The 24,530-nt window shown below is 34.0% G+C and overlaps 1 long non-coding RNA gene across 1 annotated transcript in view; it reads left to right on the top strand.

Moving 5' to 3' along the window:
* Positions 1 to 24,530, top strand: part of LOC147543643 (uncharacterized) — a 35,055-nt gene that overhangs the window by 5,230 nt on the left and 5,295 nt on the right. The gene's annotated exons all lie outside the window — the stretch shown is intronic.

Here is a 24,530-nt window from a genome sequence, read left to right as displayed (position 1 = left end):
CTTGTGAAACTACCCTTTTCAAAAATTTTGCACCTTTTTACCCTTCATATAAAAGGATATTCTTCCTTCTCCACCCCATGCCTTAGTGGAACAACCCAATCATCTCCATCCTCTTTTTGATGAACGGTGGCAAATGCCACATTTTATTAGCTACTATAGCTCAAAGAAATGTTGGTTATACCTGTCGCCAACTGACTTACAATGCAACTAAGAGTCTGGAAGATCTACGTAGTTTGATATAAATTCAAATTTAAAGCATATTGCGCTAGTAAGTGAGCAACCTGGTTTGCCTTGCGAGGGCTAAAAGAAAATAAGCAATTTTGAAGCTTAGAGTATTCAGTTTTGATCTCCATAATTATAGGTCTGATTCTCCACGGCGCATCTTCTATCTCCTTCGAACATGCATTTATGACTGTCAATGCATCACCCTCAATGACACTTCCATATTCAGGAATATTCAATGTCAATGTTATTGCCAACTTAGCCGCCTTAGCTGCCTTAGCTGCCTTAGCCTCTGCTTCCATTGCCGACGGCGCTGACATAAGTGAGGTAGTTGTCATTACAAAGGTTCCTTCTCCATTTCTGCAGACTGCAGTCAATGCTGCTCGTCCATCAATAAAGGTCGCGTCAAAATTAATTTTGATCCTTTCTTGATCTGGTGGTACCCAACATGGCTCTTGGTCGTGGGAACTCGTTTCACCATGTGCTTCTAGAGGTGATGTCAAACCTGTAAAGTCAGTAGCCATTGTATGAGCCTCTTCAATAATTCTATAAGAGTTTGGATTAATGCTTTCAAACACACACTTGTTGCGAGCTTTCCATGGGAATTAAGCTACACATATTCTAAACGTTATAACCTCCTCATCTTTGTCATTTGCTATCCATTGACATATCAAGTTCGGGAAACTTTCATCACCTTCTACTCTTAAATTTAATGGAGAACATAACAAGGTCTCTCTAGCCACTCTACAATTTCAAAATAAGTGATCCAAGTCCTCATATTCTTCTTTACACATCTCACAAGTTTTTGAAGCTTGTAGATTAAACTTCAGAACTCTCAGTTTGGTTGGTAATGCATCATGCAAGATCATCCATACAAACATTTTAACTCTTGGAGCCAAATGGATTTTATTCCACATCATATTCCAAGTTAGCCTGTAGGGTAACTCCATTGTATAAGAAGAAGACGGTTTTTCTTGAGTGATAGATTTATAAAGAGACTTCGAAGTAAACTCTCCTTTTGTTGTGTGCACCTAAATCAGTTTATCAATCATTCTCTGTTTATTTAATGGTATTTCTAGGATTGCTCTAGTCGATAGTTCATCAAAAATATCTTCAATAAGTCTTCTATTCCACTCTCCTTCAAGATCAATAAGGTCCCGAACAAAAAATTGGTTTGATGTCTCTTGATTTACCACTCTTTTACTCAGCTTGAACCCTCTTAAATTCGGCACCCGCGGGTCATCCCAAATACGAATTGCAGAACCATCCCCAACCGAGTAGCAAACTCCACCTTCTTAGAATTTCCTCATATCTAATATGCTTCTCCAAGTGGAGGTGCTGGATGATTTAGTTTTATGGGTCCAAAAGTTTCCATTTTTGAGATATTTTGCCTTCAACAACTGAACCCACAGTGAATTTGGTTCTTGTAGAAATCGCCATGTCAATTCTCCTATCATTGATTGATTGACCATGCCCATATCTCTTATACCCAAACCACCTTTTTTTTATTTGCTTTCATCTTCTTCCAGCTTTCATCTTCTTCCAACTCAAATAATGCATCTTTGATTTTTCCGTACTATGTCACCACCAAAAGTTTCTCTGACATTGTTTAATTTTCTTCATTGACACCCTTAGGCACAATATTCGTTGATAGAAAAGATATAAGTATCGATGCGAGTTCACTTTTGAGTAACACTGTTCGACCGGCATGTGATAATGAGCTATCCTTCCATCCCATTATTATTTTTTTCTATTTTGTTCACAATAAAAATCATAAGAGGCAATTTTATGCTTCGGCTTTAATAAGTAATTTCCCAAGTAGACATCATCTTTTTTCGCTCCTTGACTCCTAAGATGCTTGAAATTTTCTCCCTTCTAGTCGAGTCACAATTTGTGCTAAATTGGATTGATGATTTTTTTAAAGTTAATTAATTGTCCCGAACACTTCTCATATGTATCCAATATAACTATCAGTTGAGCCACATTGAAATCTGAGGCTTTCCCGAAGTAAAATAGATTATCTGCAAACATAAGATGACTCACACTTGGTGCATACCAATTAATTTTAAGGCCACTGTACAACCCATTATTCTCTGCCTGAACCACAAGTTTTGTAAGATATTCTGAACACAAAATGAACAAATACGGACTATGTGGACAACCTTGTCTGAGTCCACTGAAAAATAGCCTTTCAGACGTCCGTTTAATAATATCGAGAAAGAATCTCCAATGTTTATGGTTTACTACTCTCTTTCTTGTTGGAATCTTAGATCTAACATTCTTTAACCCTTTCGAAAGGGTTTTTGCTAAAGATTCAAGTACTTTCATCTCTTCTCCATCTCACTACGATTTTTGAATGTAAGTCTGATCTTAGTTGAATATTAGGACTTATGTCAAATAAAATTAGGATTTATGTTTTCGTCAAAGTAAAAGCATTTCTACTTAATTGAATTTCCTAATAACCTTTAAATTTCTGAAATGTTCGTGGTATTTTTTCTTTGATTTTGGTGGTGAAATGAAAAAAGAGCAATCATCTTTGCTGGGGGAAATGATGTTGCTCGAATAAATTATATACTAATTATGTGATGAAGTTTGTCAAAATTAAACAAATGATCCTATTTAAATGAGAAATAACTAAATTAGTATAAACTTGATGTTTTCTAATGTAACTTTTTAGTTATATGCATACTTTTTAGTTATCTTGCTCTTTTGTTATGAAATTTTTTAGCTACCATTGATGCCCTCTTGCAAGTGCAATTGTGTTTCATATTCGTTATTGTTTTATGAGTTAATCTCCTTAGTAACAAGATCACATGAATGCTAGTAATTAGCGAATGAAAATTCTAGTAATTCATCGGTCTAGTAAAATATTTGTGGTCCATCCTGTAAATTATTTTATTTAAATGTTTGATAAAGTTTGTCTTATTCTTTTACCATTAAATAAAATTATTTTGATCAAATACAATACTAATTTTTATTGAGATTTTTGGTTGCCGCAAAAGTGGAAAGAGATAAGCTATTTGACTAAGTCTAATATGACTTCCTGATTTAATAAACCTGCTAGGGTGTGATGGCAGTTCCCTATTGGTTGGTGTACCCCTTATTCCTCTACTTCCCTTAATGGGTGGAATAGCCGAAAGATTTCTTGACTTTATAAAAGAAGGGGAGTCCCACCTCTCAACCGTTACAAGCAATTCTGAGAGAGGTGAAGACTCTTTTATTACTTACTTTTGGTTTTGACTAGAAGGGAAAGACATTTGGATTATTCTATTAGACTATCTTTCAACACAAAGCTACGTAACTATTTACATTTCTAATTTGATTTTATTTGTTGTTTCATTATATGATGATGATTAATTTAGGGCAAGATCAAATGTTTCTGTATTTAGGTTAATGTTAAAAGTTCTACAGAGATTCTAACACATCCACCTGTGGACTAGCTATGGTGTGCTTGTTTCGAACATATGTGCTTGTTAGTTTTGGAGTGAATTATGAACATAGAAGTGTCGTGCTTTTATTTTTTTTACTCTCTAATCTCTATGTATTTTTTCTCCACCGTCTTACCGATTATTAAGCGACTGAGACCCCATTTTCTGCTTTGTGAATATGTTGTTTCTTCTTAAGAAGTATAGAATGATGCCTTCAAAGATGAATATGTTGGGAGAACTATTGTTTTAGCCTTAATTCTCTCTTATCATTCAATATCAATACACTCTCAATGGTATAGGTTTCTTTTACATCCCTGTAAAAAGGTTTATTATCATTATTCATGAGGGTATTCAAAGAGTTTATCTGTTGTATACGTTCAAATATGGGTATATTGAATCGTTGATATGTACTTTTATGAGGATTTATCAATTGTGTGACCTCAAAGAGTTTATCAGATCGGTGGAAACATGAAGGCACCAATTTGAGGGATAAGCTCGAAAGAAGAAATTCTCCTAAATGAAGATTTTCGTTGCAACAAAGATTTTCTCCGCATCAAAGATATTCCTTAACCAAGGTATTCCTCTGAAAGGGATCAAAGAGGCCGGAGTGCATTTCAGGGACAAAAACTACTTCTCACGAAAGGGGTAAATGCTTTGTAGAATTTAATTGAACCTACAAGCTTATCGGTAATAAGAGTGAAGGAGTGGAAGGACGCTCTGAAGATGTTCAACCTATTTATTTTATAATTGTACAAGAAATCAGACAATAACTTTAACAAAGTCGTTGTCTCGTGACATTGTGAAATCTTTACTTTTTTGTTATTTCAATAGTACCTGTTTTTTTGTTAAGGGATTAAGAGGCTCTGGAGCGGAGCAACTAGCATACGGGTTGCGACTCTAGATCTAGTGGTGGTAGAAAAGGTTATGTAGGGTGGTTACAGTGGCTTTGGGTGAGTTTTTTTTTCAAAAATTTGCCTTTGATTCCAAATTTACCTCTCTTTCGGAGTTTTTCATCTCGAGATTTAGACTCTATCATCTTCTTAAATCTTTCTTCTCCTTTTCAATAGATGCCCAAAATTCTCAATTCCTTCAATAATTTGTTATTGACTACTGAAGATAATCCTACTGTTATCATTGAGGGTCAGGATCTTGTTGGGGTGTACTTTGAAACTAATAAGACCTGTGTTATCAACATCTTGAGTGCTAAAGAGTAGATCTCAGTCAAGCAATGATACGCTTATCGCGTGTCATTAATGGTCATAACATGTTCACCCTCACTGAAGTTGATGATAATAAGTTTTTAATAAGATTTCAAATGGCGACAGAGTTAAGTCTTGCAATCAACAGTTCTTTGTGGGTAATAATAGATGAATTGGTGATCTTAAAGGAGTGTAACGTAACACTTGCTCTCGGTGCACATACCTTTGATTGGGTTTGGTTTTAGGTGCAACTGCACTACATCTCTATCGGTCATTTGAACTATACTACGGTAAATTGCCTCGCTGGTTCTCTTGGCAACTTCTTTTTTTGTATTGTCAGCGTGCCTCGATTCCATGACTTAGATGGTAGAAGACTAAACCTCCTACCTTCAACCAAAGGTTGTTGGCTGGGAACTTTATCCACACTATCATGGAATAGGGAGCTTCTTGAAGATATGTGGAGTAATTTTTGTGAATTTTGTTCTTATATGGATGAGGGAGCTTCTGGAAGATATGTGGAGTAATTTTTTAAGTTGGAAAATGCAGTAGATCTTCAGTTGTAAATTTTTTTGTTGATCGAGAATAGTTTTTGTTTGACATTGCAATTGTTCATTTTGTACTCACTTAAGTAGATTTGGTTGAAAATTGCAATCCCAAACATATATCTGTAATTTTTTTTGGTGACGTTGTTCATTGCCCTCTTATTCTAAAAATAGAGCTCTCTTGTTCTAAAAGTGTGAACTTATGAACTTCAATGAAGAAGTCCTCTAATTCAATTGTTTGTGTTTGATATTGTTTTTTTATTTTTTAGTTTTTGTAATGATTGTACTCGGTCCGCCCGGAGCCTGTCATGGTTGTGTCAGGTCAGTGCCCATAGAGGGCTTTGTGCAAAGAAATCTCGAATATGTCCGACCTAAGCCCGCCCACTAAGTCAGTTTGTCTTCTACTTTAGGTATTCAGAACACCTGAATCCAAACTATTAGTACCCATCGGCGCCCGAGCCCGACTTGTCTCCCACCCTAAGAGAAAATGATGGTGGTTGTTGGAGGCGAGAGTGAGAAGAGAAATTAAAAACAAAATCTTAAGTTAGTCGTCGACGACTTATTCCCAGCTATAAAGAAGAGAGAGAGAGGAGAAGAAGCTAGTACTTTATATAGAAAAAATGTTATTAGAAAAAGTAAATATTGGTAGTTAAATTTAATTAACAAAATTTTGAACTTGAAAGCCAAATTAAAACTTTGGATAAGTATAGGAGACAGATTTCCTAGTTAGTCACGAAGTACAAGTACATTAGAATTAACCCTTGATTCAAATAGACATTTTGACACAAAGGAAATGCTAGAGAATCTAGCGATTTCAACCCAATCGGTTGACAAGGACAGCTGGATAATTAATGGAATACATGATATAAGACGGATCGAGATGAAGAGATCCGACGATAAAGATGTGTCCAAACAAAGAGATACGTGCGTAACACGTATATGCACGTGACGAATCGAGAAGACGAGATCCGACGATCAAGAAGAATTCAAAATATTCCAAGATATTAGAAGATATGTGAAGATCTATAATATTTAATTTCTTATATCCAGAATATTACTTGTAACTATTTAATGGTAATATTAGATATATCTTATATTATTTCCTAGTTTGGTTAGGAGAAATTAGGAAACCCTAAACCCTAGGTTATCTATAATAGGAGAGGGTTCTAGGAATCAAACTCATCGGGTTATGTCTGACCAATGTAACCGATCAACCCACAATTGTATGTGGTGATTATAAATAAAGAAGTTATTCTCCATGGATGTAGGTCGTTATAATCTGACCCGAATCACGTTATATTATCGTGTCACTATTTAAATATATATCTCCGATTATTATATAATCGTGAATTTAACTTGGTATCATGAGCAGGTTAATTGATCCTTATTTATGCTTCCGCAAAATTCTAACTTTTTGTTGTTGTGATTATATTATTATTCAAATTGTGTTTACTATTTGTTTAAATTTTCCAATATTATTCTTGTGATTACGTTTCATCTTCAATTAGAGAAAATCAAGCAAAAGTAGTAGGTTTTTTTTTTTCTTTAACTAAGAATAGGAGAGTCAAGATTATTTACTTTATTTCTGGGATTTCTTCAAGTTCATCAAAAAAGAACAAAGGTATGTTCTACATTTATTCTAAATTTTTTCATATTTTTTTAATTTTTTTTCGATTTTTTTTAGACCTAAAATAAGTCTGGAAATTGAAAACAATACATCTGGAACCAAAGATGACCAGATCTGGTCTATTTTAGTTCTAACACAACTCCAGAACCGATTTCCGTAGTTCCGGACGAAAGGAAAAACCTATCCCAGTTTTGTCTAACCCGTGACCAAACAGATCAAGGTCAATATATCTCGCTGACCAGAGTCAACGGTCTTTGACCCGACCTGGTTCTTCTTCCTCGCAACATGAACGTTAGGGTTTGCTCCCTGCACTTTCCGGCGAGATTTCTTTACCAAGCGACGGTTTCCTTTCGTCTTGAAATATCATCTATTACATGACACCCATTTTCCTTTGGATTTGGTGAAGAATCGACCGTCTCTTCTCGGTTTCACACCACCGTCGATCTCTCTCTCTAGAATTTTATGTTGGCTACAACGAGTAAGCTTTGAACGGTTGTTTTACCTCTTCGCCAACACTGCTCGACAAAACCTAGAGCTATTAGGTCTCTTTTTCCCTTCGGGCGACATCATCATCATGATTTCCTTCAACCCCTAAAGTGACCGGAATACCTTCTCGCCAGAACCTTAGCTTGACAAGAATCAGAGATAACGAAACTTTCCGTTTTTCTCGACCATCTTGACCGAGTCAACAACGTTGACCCGCGACCACAGTGGCCGAAGTCACGAGGACTTTGAAGACTTAGTCAACAGCGTTTGACCAACCTATTTCATCTTCTTCCTCGCGACAGAAACCCTAGAGGGTCTGATTCGCTGAACTTTCCAACGACTTTTTCGCTCAAATCACTTGCTTTCATCGATTCAGACATCACCCTATTAGCCACAACTGATTTCCTTTCAGTTTTTTGAGTAATCCACTCTTACTCCTATCGGTTTTTAAACCGACAAACTTATATCTCTCTCTCTCTCTACAAATACAACCGTCGACGCCCTAATATGGCCTCAAATCGACTGGATTCCACCTATTCTATCAACCTACTATCAATTAGGGTTGTTATTTACTCCTAATCGACTTTATAGTGAAATCTCTAGAGATTCAGAAAACTCAATTTTGGAAAACCCTAATTTAGAAGTTTCTAAATTTTCCCAAATTACTCATTTGCGACAGTTTCTCTTACCACTATCTCGTGGCAGTCAATTGCCACAGTTTTCAACTGTCGGAAAATTTCTTTTGTGACAGACCTCTACTGTCACTTATATCCAACTGTTTCTAGTTGTGACACAATTTTTCTGTCACCTTTCTCTATTATTTGTGACACTTAATAGATTAATTTCATCTATTTCTCTTTCCGGACTCACCCGTGACATTTCCAACATCACACTTTGTCTATGATGACTTCTCTTTCTTACCAATTATATTTTGACATTTTCTTACCACGAATAGAATATCACTATTTCGATCCTTAATTCCGGAATTATATCTGTGAGCTTGCACATTTTTTGACAATGAAATTCTTTTCGATCATAACAACGTAATTATTTATGTTCTTTTCTTCTCGGTCTATTTAAGACTCTTTCTTATCTAAAAATTAATCTTTTGTCGATAAACTTTCACAAAACCATCTTTTTTGGTTGTTACTTTTTCAATATTTTTTGGCAATCCGACAATAATTTTCTTGTCAATTTTCAACAATATTATTTTGTTGACACTTATTAGGCAATGTTTGACTTGTCAATTTTAAACACAACAAATTATTTTGTTGTCACTCATTAAGTTTATACTTGACGTTTGTATACGACAAGATATTGATCATCACAACTTTTTTGTAGTTGACATTTTCTTTCACATTGTTCATACAATCCTTTAGATACATGACAACAATACATTAAAATTCGTTGTCATCGATTTTCGTTCAATCTATAAGCGCATTTCCAATGTTTTCGTTGTGACTTAATCATCATTCACTCATCTTCATCAAGCATGAAAAAATAACTGAGAGTTGCAAGAAGATGAATAAGAAGAATCATCAAGCAATTTTTCACTCCAAATCGGACACTTCAAAATTTATGTGTTCCAACTTGCGCGGGAGGGGGGTAATAGAGTATGTGATATAAGACGGATCGAGATGAAGGGATCCGACGATGAAGACGTGTCCAAACAAAGAGATACGTGTGTAACACGTATATGCACGTGACAGATCGAGAAGACGAGATCCGGCGATTAAGAAGAATTCAAAATATTCCAAGATATTTGAAGATATGTGAAGATCCATAATATTTGGTTTCTTATATTCAGAATATTACTTGTAATTATCTAATGGTAATATTAGATAGATTTTATATTATTTTCTAGTTTGGTTAGGAGAAATTAGGAAACCCTAAACCGTAAGTTATTTATAAATAACATAGGGTTCTAGGAATCAAACTCATCGAGTTATGTCTGACCAATGTAACCGATCAACCCACAATTGTATGTGGTGATTATTAATAAAGAAGGTATTGTCTGTGGATGTAGGTCGTTATTATCCGACCGAACCATGTTATATTATCGTGTCACTATTTAAATTTATATCTCCGATTATTATATAATCGTGAATTTAACAATAACTAAATGAAGGGTCTGAATTTATCTACCGACAGCTGCAATTATCATAACCTTACTAATGAACCGTTTACTTTGACAAGTACGATGCGGTTCTTCTTCTCCGGGGAGGAGGTAGTATTTTTTAGTTTTTTTAGTCATGTAAAACCATTTCTCATCAATATGGATATAGTTGTACATATTGCGAAAAACTGGATTGGTAGTAAGACTATTTGGATCAAGCATCGACAAACAAAACCGAAGCCTTGTTTTCATTTGTCAAAGACGGTTTTATAGCATTTGAGTGTTGTACAAGCATACCTTCTTTTATTCGTCTATGAAGTGTATCTTTCGAAACATGCAAATCATTTGACATGGAATGAATATTCGTGCGCCGTTGTGGACGATGCTCTTTAATTTTAGCGGGATCAATTTGAATTCTTTTTCGACCAACACGCCCACAAAATCGGTGAGATACGTCAACAATTTCTCCTTTAGCGGTGCATTTTGGAGCACAATTCCAAATGCGATGTATGGTTTTTCTATTGCGCGAAAATAAAGTTGCCGTTTCACTAATTGTACCTTTCCGTAGTTTGCCATCATCGCTTCTTAGAGGTAATCTAGAATATTTGACGTTTTTGATTTGAAACTTTTTTTTAGAACCAAAGTTAGAGGGATTTAAATAGAGATCGGACATCGAAAACTAAAGAGATTTAGAAAGTATGGACTTGAATTTCTAGTTTGGTAAACAAAAAATTACTTTAGCTAAAGGGTACACTGTTTATGAAGATGAAAGTCCTGACATAGATAGAGCTCAAATTTTTGTATTCTTTTCTAAATCAAGTTTTGGCGGCATACTTTTTGATTGATTAAATCTAATTTTACTCTCAAAAACAAAATTTAAGTTTCAACCAAATTTTACCTCCAAAAATTTCAAGTTTCAAAATTTTTTTTGTGAAAATATTTGTGTCAATAGAGGAATTCTATAGAAGTCTATTTGTATTTGCTTGATTATTGGTAACAATCTAATTTGGAAGAAAAAATACCATCCAATTTTTAGGAACAATTTATATTGTTACCCAAAATAATTTGACCATTAAATTGAAATACAATTTTCCTCCACCTATTTTCGGTAAAGAAATTCATTTTAGATTTAGTCTAAAAAAAAGAATCATACAAATCTGAATATTAAATGAGGGTATAAGTGGAAAAAAAAATACGTGAAAATTTTGAAGGATTTTAGGTCTAGGGGTTTGTTTGATAGGAGACTTTCCCAGAGAAAATAGAATTTTTTTCTCTAAAATAGAAATTTTCCTTGTGTTTGGTTGGCAAATTAGAGAAAAAGAAAATGACATCACGTGACTTCTTTTTCCCTAACTTTCCTAAAAAAAGGGGAATCTTTTGACCCCCGTTTTATAAGAGAAAAAATTTTCCGAAAAAAGTTAGGGTATTTTTTTCCCTTTATAAACCCCATTATAATATCCCATAAAAGAAAAAATTTGCAATCAAAAGAGAGAAGGACGGTAGGCAGCAAGAAGAAGAAAAAGTTAAGGTTAGCTCTTTCTTTCTCTCTCTCTGTATATGCATGACAATACTTTGCTAGCTAGTAGTACTTTTTTTCTTTTTGCATAAAAGCTAGTAGTACTTTTTCTTTTATGAATATAATAGTAGTACTTGTATGTTGCATGTAACTTTATCTATGCTTATTTCCTGTAGCCTATATTACTTTATCAAATTGACTCACTTTCTCTCTCTAAATTGATGGTATTAATTAAAGCATAAAAGCTATATCTCTTTGTGCTTATATCTCCTTCTGGCCTATATTTTTCTTTTTTCATAAAAACTATTAATACTAACATTAATAAATTAAAGCAAATTCACTCACTTTCTCTCTCTAGATTGATGGTATTAATTAAAGAAGACAATAGACACCACAAAAGGACACACACAACCAACACTTTTTTTTTATCATATTTTATTTCTCTATCTCTCTAGGTGGTAGTACTCTCATTAATTGGATACATTAATTAGTTAAAGAACAAAGAACTTTTCCATGTATTTCTCTTTTTCTTTATCTCTAGATTGTTTATATATGATGAGCCATGAAAATGTCTCATCTGAATCTCTTAACTTGGGCTAGTTAGTCTAATTCGAGTCGTTACTCTCATAAATTATTTGTTTCTCTTGCTCAGGTGTCTTCTACGAAATTGAGCGCGAAAAAAGGCTAAAATTGGGATAAAGACAGACTAGGGGTATTTTGGTCAATGGTTGAATTCTGAATATTGATGCACGGATGAGAAGTAGAGTCCAAGACGAATCCAACGGCGAAGACGGAAGTCAAATTGGAGTCCGGATGAGAAAAATAAAAATGGTCAAAGTTTTTTGTCTAAATAGGTTATTAAAAGAGCATCCGACGACACGTGGCGGGAAATCCAACGGCGATGGGGAAGTGTACGGTACATTGGTGGGCTATGCTCGGGATTTAATTTGAGACATGATTTGGTGCTTCACTAAACCATACTTCAGTATTCCCGACTTTACTTCGGTGGAATCTGTTGCTTACGTGTACATCCGACGCTTATCACCACTATGATGTGATCTAACTCGGTAGCCCCTATTACACTGGATATTACACTATTACTAATCAGGCCACTAACCTTCACGTGTGGGACTTGGTTCATTTAAAATTCAAAATACATAGCTGTGATTGGTGCCAATAAAAAAAAAATGATAAAAAAAAAAAAATATATATATATATATATGCAACAACTCTTATATATAAGAAATATGTATATATATAAGTATTTCATGTTTATATATGAGTGCTTATATGTAAGTGTTATGTATATATATATATATATATATATATATATATATATATATATATATGCAACAAAGAATACAAACATTTTATGTTTATGTAATATTTTTTAAAATTTTTTATTAGATGATCACCAATTACATTAGACATTTATAGATTTTATATTGTTGTTGTAGTTGTCTACGATATATAATGCTAACACCACAGTTAAAGTTACGTATTGTATGTACAATGATGATTATCATTATACATATTTGAGTAATCGACGTAGAAGACATGCCATCATTAGTAGGATAGCCTACATAAATCGAGATTTGGTTATAACGATTTGGTTATTTCTCTTATATAATATAATTGTTTTGATTAAACAGTTACGCCTTGGTTTTCACATGGAAGACATTTTTCTTCACATTAGGTTAATAATATGAAGCAACAATCTGCTTCTGAGCTTACATTTGTTTGTATTTTTTTCAATTCATACTTATGTTGGGTAAACTAGATAGCGCTTCATTTTGTTGCAAGAAGATTAAATCTGGGTATTGTTCCTCAAAACTCATCTAGGAACTGCATTGAAATCTGCTTTGAAGATACCTAAATCAATGAACCTTTCATTTGGTTTTTGTGTGGGCGACAAGAGGAGAATATTGAGCATTGGGAACTATAAGCCATTACGAAAGTTTATGGTGAAGTAGATAACGAAAATGTGTTTGAGTATTTGAACCCTATAGTCCAGATTTATACCAAATAATTGTGAAGAACAGTGGTATATTCCAAATATTTATTTCATCAACACAAATATTGAGTTTCATTCTAATCTATTGCACCTTAGTAGGAAGTTGTGTGAAACATTGGGATTTTTTTTACTGGCAGCCAAGAAGCAAGTATGTTTTCATCACTTTGTCCTTCGTATAATCTCGCCACTTTGCTTTGAAGTTTATACGATTTATTACCAACACTTTAATACGTAGTTCATTATTCCTAAAAATTTCGATATATATGATTTGTGTGTGTGTATATATATATACATAAATTGGTTGTATCAATATCTTTTCTCACGGTACCATAGCGAACTACAAATGTATCCTTCATGATTATGACGTCCTGTCATTTTGGGCGGAACATAAACTAGACCTCTGCAGTACTGTTAGAAAATGTTGTTGAAACTTTGATCATTTTATGGGTACAGTATGTCGTTTAACTTTTGTTTCTGTAGATGTCTCTCATGAAAGATGCGTTTAAAGGATTCATATTTTCACCAGTTCACTTTTTGATTTCTCTTGATGTAGCTGTCTTCTCTTTCTTAATTACAAATGAATGGTTATTATTGTCCACTAAGTGGGGAAGTGTTTTTTTACTTTACTGCTATGGGTCATTGAGTGAGGGTTGTCTGGGATTCTAAGTTGGGAAATGTTGTTTTGGCTTTTGGATTTGCAAAAGTGCAGGAGCTCGTGACTGGTAATCTGTTTTATTTTGTGCTCTAATTGACTTAACTTATTTGGATTTGATCACCCATTGCTTGAATACCATTTCGGTTTGGTATTGCCATTTATGATTTTTTTTGGCTACAAATTACGTTGAATGTATTTATCATTTGTAGTTGTGAACAGAGCCATTAAATCAGAAACCGTAAGTGGACAAGGATGAATAAATTGAGGTATCTCTCTTTCAACTATTTTTTATATGTTTATAATTTTCTCACTCGTGATTTTATACTAAAAAGTTACCCTATGCAAGAGATCAGTTGAGATCGAACTACTCGCGTTAGATAAGACGAGATTTACATTTAAGTATAAGTATTGATCTGCTACCTAATTTTTTGGCCAAGTACATTTAGGTTTTATACTCTATTATCTATTAGTAGCAACGAGATTCACACTCCACCTAACTTTTTTTTTTTTTTTCTATTACCTCTGTATCTATGCCTCTTCAATACTTCACCTCATTACATTGTTTTTTTTTTTTTGAAAAACCTCATTACATTGTCTTGCTTCACCTAATTACATCGTTTTTCTGACAGAAATTAAAATATCTCAGTTTTCAATAGTTATGTCTTTTGATCTCTTATTTTTGTTGTCTTTCAGAGAGGATATTGAAGATATAGAACGGCGGAAGAGGTTAAGAAAATAAAGGAATAGTTGCCGCATTTGGTACTATGAAATTCTGGCTGTTGTTGCTACAACAAATGCAAGTGGGCTCTCCGAGTCAAGTTCTTGGGTGTTGCGACGAGAACCAACCACCGATCCTTGGTATTTAAAAATTACGCAATTTATATTTGTAAGAACTTCCTCATATTTATATTTGATGTTCACAATGCCAGAGACATGGGTTACGCCTACAACACTTGGACCACATAAATGCGGTTAGCTCTTTTGTGTTCGTACTTAAACTTGTAAAACACAAATCGTTTAACTTTCTCACGAAAAATAGTATCATGTTTTCATTTTGGGAAGAGTTTTCACCTAAAGAGAAGGATCTTCTGGTCAAAGAGGTTGAGGTAATCGTATTTTATTCTTTTCTATTTCATTTCACTTATTTGGTTCAAATCTCAATGAGGTTTTGAACTATATCTAAACTCCCTCTTCCATAATCTATTTTGCAGAATGGGGGGAGTTGGTATCTATGGATCTCTTTAATTGAAATTTCAAGGGTTTTAATTGTTTCACTGATTGAGTTAAGTGATGTTTTTTTTAAATGAGTGGTTTTTTAATATGATAATGGATTATTATGCCGTCGTAGACGCCACCAAATGCATTCTCAAAGTAGATTTTCAATTATTTTTTGATCTCTTATCTATTTAATTGAAAATTCTTGTGTGTTAATTGATACATTGATTCTTTGAAATGTTTCGTTTTGTTATCAATTAAGGTAGAGAAAATGATCAAAGATCGAGGTTTCTTTCTTTGAGTCTGTTGCAATAACGTGGGCAGGAACAAAATTGAAACAGAATCAAATTTGAGAGTAGTTCAACATTCTGGCGTTTTTCATTTTTCAACAGATTAGAAGCTCTCGCTTAGTAGTTGGTTCCGAGTAAATAGATTATCAACAGGTTTGGTAAATTCTTATGAACGTTTGGTAACTATGCATTAGGAGTTCAACAAAAAAAACTATGGATTAGGAGTTCCTTATATTACATTACTTTTGAATTTAAGCATGTAGGATAAAATACATAAGGTAATTTGTTTAATTATACATTTTATTTGAGTTCCATTTGAGTCTCAAATGTCAAATTTGGATTGTCTTATAAATTGTATGACAAGATAAATATATTAATTTTTGGGTTGGTCTAAAGAAATTATCTTTTTGTGTTTGTGACTAAAGAAAGTTGAAGAATTAGTTTTATTATCAGTTAGTATTAGTTTGTAATTTGTTCTTTTTTAAGTTTGTTAAGCATCTCCCTTTACAAGTTAGGTAGGTATGTAACATCTAATCTTGTGGTTTATTCTAGGTTTTTTCTTCGTATGAGATGATTTATTTCATCAGAACTTCAATTTCGGACATAATATTTGTTAAATGCTAGATGATAACCACCGTGCCGGAGGCACGGGTTATACCTAGTAGGTTATTAAAAGAGCATCCGACGACACGTGGCGGGAAATCCAACGGCGATGGGGAAGTGTACGGTACATTGGTGGGCTATGCTCGGGATTTAATTTGAGACATGATTTGGTGCTTCACTAAACCATACTTCAGTATTCCCGACTTTACTTCGGTGGAATCTGTTGCTTACGTGTACATCCGACGCTTATCACCACTATGATGTGATCTAACTCGGTAGCCCCTATTACACTGGATATTACACTATTACTAATCAGGCCACTAACCTTCACGTGTGGGACTTGGTTCATTTAAAATTCAAAATACATAGCTGTGATTGGTGCCAATAAAAAAAAAAATGATAAATAAAAAAAAATATATATATATATGCAACAACTCTTATATATAAGAAATATGTATATATATAAGTATTTCATGTTTATATATGAGTGCTTATATGTAAGTGTTATGTATATATATATATATATATATATATATATATATATATATATATATATATATGCAACAAAGAATACAAACATTTTATGTTTATGTAATATTTTTTAAAAATTTTTATTAGATGATCACCAATTAGACATTAGACATTTATAGATTTTATATTGTTGTTGTAGTTGTCTACGATATATAATGCTAACACCACAGTTAAAGTTACGTATTGTATGTACAATGATGATTATCATTATACATACATATTTGAGTAATCGACGTAGAAGACATGCCATCATTAGTAGGATAGCCTACATAAATCGAGATCAAGAGAGAAATAATATATTGCAAAGAATTTACTCTGAGAGTGATCGATATTGTCATGAACAACTTCGCATGAAACGAGAACCATTTCGACGCTTATGTGTACGCTTACGGGGTTATGGTTTGGTCGATAATCGGCATGTGAAAGTAGAAGAACAAGTTGCTATGTTCTTATAAACAGTTGGGCACGATCAACGTAATCGCAGTTCAGTTCTTCAATTCATTCGATCGGGTGAAACAGTGAGTAGGTATTTCCACATAGTGTTGTCAACAGTTCTTAGGCTTTACAAAGATGTTGTTAAACCAGCGACAAGTGCTAACTCTCCGATGGATGGAAGCCGTCGACTAGCTTGGCATGAGTTCTTCAAGGTTAGTCTAGATTCAGGAGCGCTTCGTTCATTTACTACTAATTATATAAGTGTTTTATTCAATCATATCATATATATTTTATAGGACGTTGTCGGTGCAATTGATGGTACACATATCAGAGCAACTGTTCTTATCAAAGACCAACCTAGATATCGTAATAGAAAAGCGTACATTTCCCAGAATGTTCTTGTAGCATGTGGGTTTGATATGAAATTTCATTACGTACTTGCTGGGTGGGAAGGGTCTGCTCATGACGGTCGTCTTTTGAGATGTGCAGTCTCTCGTTCTGGACGTAAATTAACAGTCCCAATTGGTACGTGGTTTTAGATTATTATATCAAATAAAAGAAACTAGTTAGGTACAAATTTATTATTTAAGTAGAATTACAATAAATTATGTTAATGTAGGTAAATATTATCTTGCTGATGCTGGATTTCCATTGGTGCCTGGGTTTCTCACACCATATCGTGGCACAAGATATCATCTACAAGATCATGTTGGTCGTCGTCCTCAAAATTCTAAAGAACTATATAACTATCGTCATTCATCTTTACGTAATGTCGTCGAAAGGACTATATGATTGTTAAAGAAAAGATTTGCATATTTGAGAAATGCACCATTCCACGATATTGATACACAAGCTAAGATTGTGATCGTATGTTGTGCTTTGCATAACTTCTTAAGAGATGGAGATCCAGATGATATAAGTAGTGACGAAGAGAATGAGAGTGATGGCGATGAAGTAGGTGAACTAGATGATGTCGACCAACTCGTGCAAGATGAAGAAATTAATATTGTCCCATCACAAGTTTGGACATCAAATAGAGATATGATAGCAGAGGAAATGTGGACTAACTTTTCGAATTTATAGTTATTTTTTTTCTATTCATGTTTAAGTATATTGTTGAATATTTCTCTTATTTTTAAAACTATTTATCGTATTATTCTCTAAATTATGTTTTACCGAACAATTTATATAGTTTTAGATTATCAAAATATATGACACTGTGATTTTCCATGTGTTGATAAAGATGGATGCTGAATCTGGCCCTGTCAATTCAAACAAAAGGTGTAAGAAGCCTAGTGTGACGTGGAACACTATAATGGATGATATTTTAGTCAATACGCTTTATGATTACATTTTGGCTGGAAAAAAAATGGAAATCAACAAGTAATTGATGAAATATATAAGAAGACGAGAATCCGTATTACTGTTGAAAATATCAAAGCTCGTATGAAGACATTCAGAAATCATTATATTACCGCGAAACATGCAATCGACGCTAGTGGGTTTGCCTTTAACAATGTAACTTTTCGAATTGAGGCAGATGACGATGCATGGAGAGAATACGTAGAGGTATTTATTTTATTTATACTGTCTTAAAAAATTTACAAATAAATTTTGATTTTGTCCTTCATATTGCTTATTGTCAGGCACACCCTAATGCAAAAAATTTGCGTACAAAGAGTTTTCCGTATCAAGAAAAATTAGGAGTCATCGTTGGAACAGAACAAGCCACTGGCAATAGACAAGTGGAGGCTGATGATATTTCTAACGAACTACCTGGTTAGTCAATCACTGAAAATTATCAACTTCTAAAAGTTTTATTCATTTTAGTAACACAATAATCATATTTTTGTTATAGGTGAAAATGCTAATATGACGTCCATCAATCTGGATGAAGATGAAGGGCTATGCTCTCCAACTTCCGTTAATCGAGATCAATTTATAGCTCCAAAACGTAGACGACGGTCAGAATCAGATGAAACATCTATTTTACTTGCGCAAGCTGCAAACAAACTTGCCGAAGCAGTTCAAGCTCCTTCAGTTCGTGGTGTGGAAGATGCGTCGATGGCCATTCCAAACTTGAGCGAACAAGAGATTGAAGATGCTATGTATATGTTCGGAGATAAACCCGAACTTACACGTATATTCCTTGACTTTCCTCAATCGAGAAGAGCATCATGGTTAAAGAGAAAGTTAACCAACGGTTAATCGAGGGTCAATTAGCTGCACCTTTTCGCAAATCGATATACTTTAGTATGACTCAACTTAGCATTAGTATTAGTGATTTAGGAGATTGCATTTTAATAATTTTAGGCACTTATTCGCGTATTCGTTTGACTCGGTTTGGTAGTTGTTAGACATTTTGAAAGTATATTTTTATGGATAATATTGTTTTATTTTGATGTTTAACAAAATATTTTTCTTAGTAAACCAAACATAGATAAGTATAAAAAGTAAGAAAAATATTCTTTTTCCTAGCGAACCAAACATTGGAAAATTAAGAAAATGGAGAACTACAAATTTTTCCCTTAATGAACCAAACAATAGAAAATTTGGAAAGTGTTTACGGAGAAAAAAATTCTCGGAGAAAAAATTACTCCGAGAAAATTTTTCTCTGTTTTTTTTCCTTACCCCAAATTGCTATCAAACACAACCTAGGTCTCTTAATTTGAGATGGAGAGAGTATTATTTTATTTCATTAGATTTAGGTTACAGATCTTGATATTTAGAACATCTCTTGATATTAGATCTGGAAACGATACCATTTTTTATCTAGAGAAGATTACATACGTTTTTTGCAACAGAATGTAAAGGATGTGTAATTTATACGAAATTATGTTTACTTTATTAAACATCACAATTTTGTACCAGAGAAGATTCCGTACGTTTTTTTTAACAAAATGTAAACGATGTGTACTTTACATGAAAGTATGTGCATTTATTGAACATCATACATTTGTACCATAGAAGATTCCATATGATGTTACTGTAACAGAATGTAAACAATGTGTATTATGCAAAAAATTATACTGTATGTACTTTATTGCGCTTTACACATTTGAACCACTGAAGATTTTGTACAATTATACTGTAATAGAATGTAGACATTGTGTAATGTTCCAAAAATTATATGTAATTTATTGCACATTATACATATTTTTTCACGTAACAGTGACCTTGTGATTCAAACAATAGTTTTGTTTGTCTCCCAACACATTATGAAGTTTAACAAACAGTGTGCATAATTCCTCCACTATACATGTCGTTTCTAGTAAATTATATGTTTTGTTGACAAATGTATATGTTTTTCTTTTTGTAGTTTTGCTTTTACTTATGAGATTTCCTACAGAATCATCCAATCTAAGTAATACCACAAAACTAAAATCTGATGGATGGGATAAAATATTTATTGAAGTTGGTAGGTTGTTTCCTAGTGGTGCAAAAGCATTTCGATATGCTCTTCGACAATATATTGTAACTGCTGTTTTTTACTACAGTTGATTATCAAGTCAGAAAAAAGAAGATGAAGGAGAACAGGGAAAATTGATTGTTTTTTACTATATTTTTTTTCTTGCTTTCTTTTTTCATGTGAAATCTTATTTCATTTTTTAATTTTTAGTAATTATTTTCATATGATAAATAACAATTAATTAGTTTTGATTTATGTTGTTCAACTACTAACTTTTCTTTTGCGTTAAATTGGGTTGTTTTTCTTAATGTATTTATGTTACATGATTTGTTGAGTGGACTATTCACATTTTGATTTTGATGCCTTCATTTTAGGATTAGATCTCCCTTAGCCATTCATTAGTATCTCATCTTATTTGGTCTAATTTGTTTTTATTGATTTTGCTCATTACATGTAGTTCTTAGGAAATTGTCTTGATGTATTTAAGTTGAATAATAATTGTTGTTTTGGTTCAAAAAAACTGTCTCATATTTTCACTCTTAAAATAGCTTTAATTTCTTTGTAGGTAGTTAGATATTTAATGTTGGTCGTTGATTTGGGGAAATAAGAATATCATCCGGAGTGAAAATTTTTAAACGAAAGATGTGAAATTTAGAAGATTATCCGGGAAAATAAATTTTAGGGGAAATAAAATATATTTTCTTCTTCTTCTTCAATTCAGGCAACCATCACCGCCACTATTTTCTCTTCTTTTCTGCCTCCTTTTCTCTAACCTCTCTCCCTCTCTTTCCTGTTGATCTCTCTCTACTTCTCTCCTTCTTTCTCCCCCTCTCACTATCTTCTCACTCTCTCCAGCTCTCTTGCCCTCTCACAGTCCATCTCTCTCTCATTTTCTCTCTCTCACTGTCTCTCTCTCTCTCACACTCTCTCTCTCTCTCTCTTGCCTACACAGAGATACTTGACACAACCCTACCTGAAGAAAAATCCTAGTTCTTCCCCTTGCTTGTACTATTATTTGTCACTAATGTTGATTGTTCTTGATGATCTTACCAGGGAGGTATTATACTAGGTCCTTCATTTATGGTCATATCCAAAACTTCTCAAAGACTTTGTATCCTTTGAAGCTTACTAGCACTTGAAACAATTGCTATTCTGGGAACCATTTTTTACCACTTTCTAATTGCAGTGTAAATGGACCCGTAAATGATCTTGGAGACTGGAAAAAGGCATGACTTTTGCATTCTGTGTTGATATGATTGCTCACTTAATAGAAGTTGGGTCGATACGCATAAGAAAGATACAGGGATTAGTAGTAGCATTAAAATGTAACCTTTATAAGAAGAAAGAACTTTATTTCTGTCTAGTTTTCAAGATACAATGAGAGAGAAAGAGGCAGTGAGAGGGAGAAAAGCGATAGAGAGTGAGGGAGACACGATCAGAGAAAGAGAGAGAGATGCAAATGATGATTGTGGTTGTCGGATTTGGTGATTGTAAAAAGAGAGATGAGAGAGAAAGATTTGAAAAAAAAAATTAAGGTCGCCGATAATGGCAAGTTACCTGCGACCCTTGCCAGTATGGAGAAGAAATGGTGAACAAAATTATTCCCCATAACAATTAGAAAATATATTGGTCAACTAAAGTTGACCAGTTTTTCATAAAGTCTTTACACCCCAGATAATTTTCTTATTTTCCCAAATCTGTGGCTTTAATGTTTGATTAAAATTAAGTTTTTGAGTTACATGTTAACATCCTCGCCCTAAATATATTGTGTTTTTCTCTTTGTTGTAATATTCATTTGGTTCGATGGGTTGTAATTATTTGATCGTATGTGATCATTTCTCCAAAACACATCCAAATTTACTTATAAGCATCTAATCTTATTTCTGTCTCACTCAATAATAACCAACCAAAATACATCAATCTTTTGGGTTGATGAAGGCCAACAGTCCATGTTGCTAGCCGCCCACCCATACCCGAGTTACCCAAGCTACTTAATGGGCGTGGGCGGGTAATAGACACGACAAATTTCAAAATTACCTGCCCGGTTAACCCGCTTACTCTAATAGCCATTATAGCTTGGTATCGGACCCGCTCAACCCGATGCTTCAAGCGCTCAATGACGTCCACGCCCGCACAATTTCCACCCCCAGTCTATACCATCTTCATGTGGGTCTGACGACTAGATTTATCCAAGAATATGCATCCAGTCAGCTTTGGGTAATTAGAAACGAAATTCGAGATCGTTCCGTTAAATAACTAGTTTGATCGGTTTTGTCCTGTGTGTGGGGAGGTCCAGATAATATTACAACAACCCTAATAAGTTTTATATATGTTCGACAAAAAAAAAAGTTTTATATACCAGCCATAAGTGGTGGCGATTTCTACTTTTGGGGCAGTTTCATTCTAGCACTTCAACTTTGAGATCCAGCACTATGTAAGAATTACGAAATCCAACACTTTGAGAACTTTGATCGCAAAATCTGTACAACATTCTCTTTTAAGAATTTCCAAACTCAACAGTATTGCTTCAAGATTTTTTTAGCATGTTATTCATTGAATTCAAAATCTGACCAGAAAACTCAGGAGAATTGTTGGAGACTACTTTATTCATTATTTAGCCAGTTTCGAAGTTCCCATCTCTCTCTCATTAACGAAACTGTCTTCCGCAAATCCGTCTGAAAATGCAGTTTGACAAGCTCAATTTCATGTATTTAACAACCACAACTATAGTCTAACACCACAAACTTCTCATTATTCTCTCTAAATGACTGTGGACTTCAAAGGAAAGAGATAAACAGACCTCGGAAAATTGAACTAAAAAGGTAAAGGAAAACCTTAGATTCTTTCCAAGATGAACGCTAACATTATGAACAATCAAGATGTACGAGTGATTTAAGAACTGAGATCCACAATTACCAATGATTTAGAAAACTGTGATTTTTGGACAAACAGAACACTTACCATTCTATTCTTCTCTCATAATCAATAGACACGAAAATAATAACTGGCACACCCTTCAAGACGCCTAGGTTGAGAGAGATGCAACCTTCAATCTTGATGAAGAAGACTACTAAATTGCTTTGCTGATTCCCCTTCCACCCAACTAACTACTACTGCGCAACAGAAAGAGCATTCCGACTGCTCCTTACAAGCGGGTAGTTCATCACACAGGTGTTAACCACCTAAAATCTGCTTACAAAAACTCCGAAAAGACCAAACTAGATCAGCAGAGATATAAATGTATTAATAACAAAGTCAGCTACATAGATGCAAGCCATGATAGAAATATACGTATTATAAAGTTCTGAACATTCAAGCAAGCAAGCGAAACTGGAGTGGGTGAGAAATGAAACATTGAACTACAAAACAATCAAGTAAGCACTAATTTTAGGTAGTTTGAGCTACAAAAACAAGATCAAAACCGTTCACCCCACTTCACTGCACCCGCTTCACTGCAGGTACTAAGTCACCTAAAAATTCTACAGAGAAAATTAAGATGCACACAACATAAACAAAAGAATGCAACCCCCACTGCAGAGACCACTAGGCGACATCCTAAGGTTACAAATTAGAGCCTAAAAGCAAAACAATATAACATATAATTGAACAAATAAAGCAAAACTAGACTCAACAGATAATCCTAAACAAACTCTACCCTGAATCATCTCCCCTCCTCCTTTCTCCGGGCTTGGGACCGGCAATAACAAGTACAAAACTTGACATTGGCGGAGTTAAAAATGGTTGTCAGAGAGGAAGTACCAAATGCCTTGGTGGTGCCAAGCTCAGGTGGTGGCACCACCACGGCATTCAATCCCACTCCCAACTCAGACATAACACAATGCATACAGATCTGAAATAAAGTCTCGTGCAAACAAATATCCAACCAAAAAAATTTTTACTTACAGTTTGAAGTAACCAATGATAGAACAAACTAATTTTTCTACGCAGAAAAGATAATAATCTAACTAGATAGCTAGAACATCAGACACACAAGCACTTTGTGATACGAACAAATAAAAATGACCGTAAAGTCTTCCAATACAATAGCATCACTGTTCATCTACGCAAGGACCATTTAACAGCAACATGTCACAAAATAAGATGAGTTGAAACCAAAATATCGAACTTAGACAAAAGAGAAACACAAAAAGGGACCAAGTGTAAAGAACCTGAGCACAAGCTACTATCCCGCCAAAACTGGATTTGCAACATCCCTGCATCCATCACATAAGAAATCCACTA

The sequence above is a fragment of the Eschscholzia californica genome, unplaced genomic scaffold, assembly GCF_041429995.1.
Source record: "Eschscholzia californica isolate CP2 unplaced genomic scaffold, dmEscCali1.0.p SCAF_4, whole genome shotgun sequence".
Taxonomy (NCBI): domain Eukaryota; kingdom Viridiplantae; phylum Streptophyta; class Magnoliopsida; order Ranunculales; family Papaveraceae; genus Eschscholzia; species Eschscholzia californica.
The sequence above is the reverse complement of the archived record's forward strand: the minus strand, read 5'-3'. Positions and strand labels throughout refer to the sequence as shown.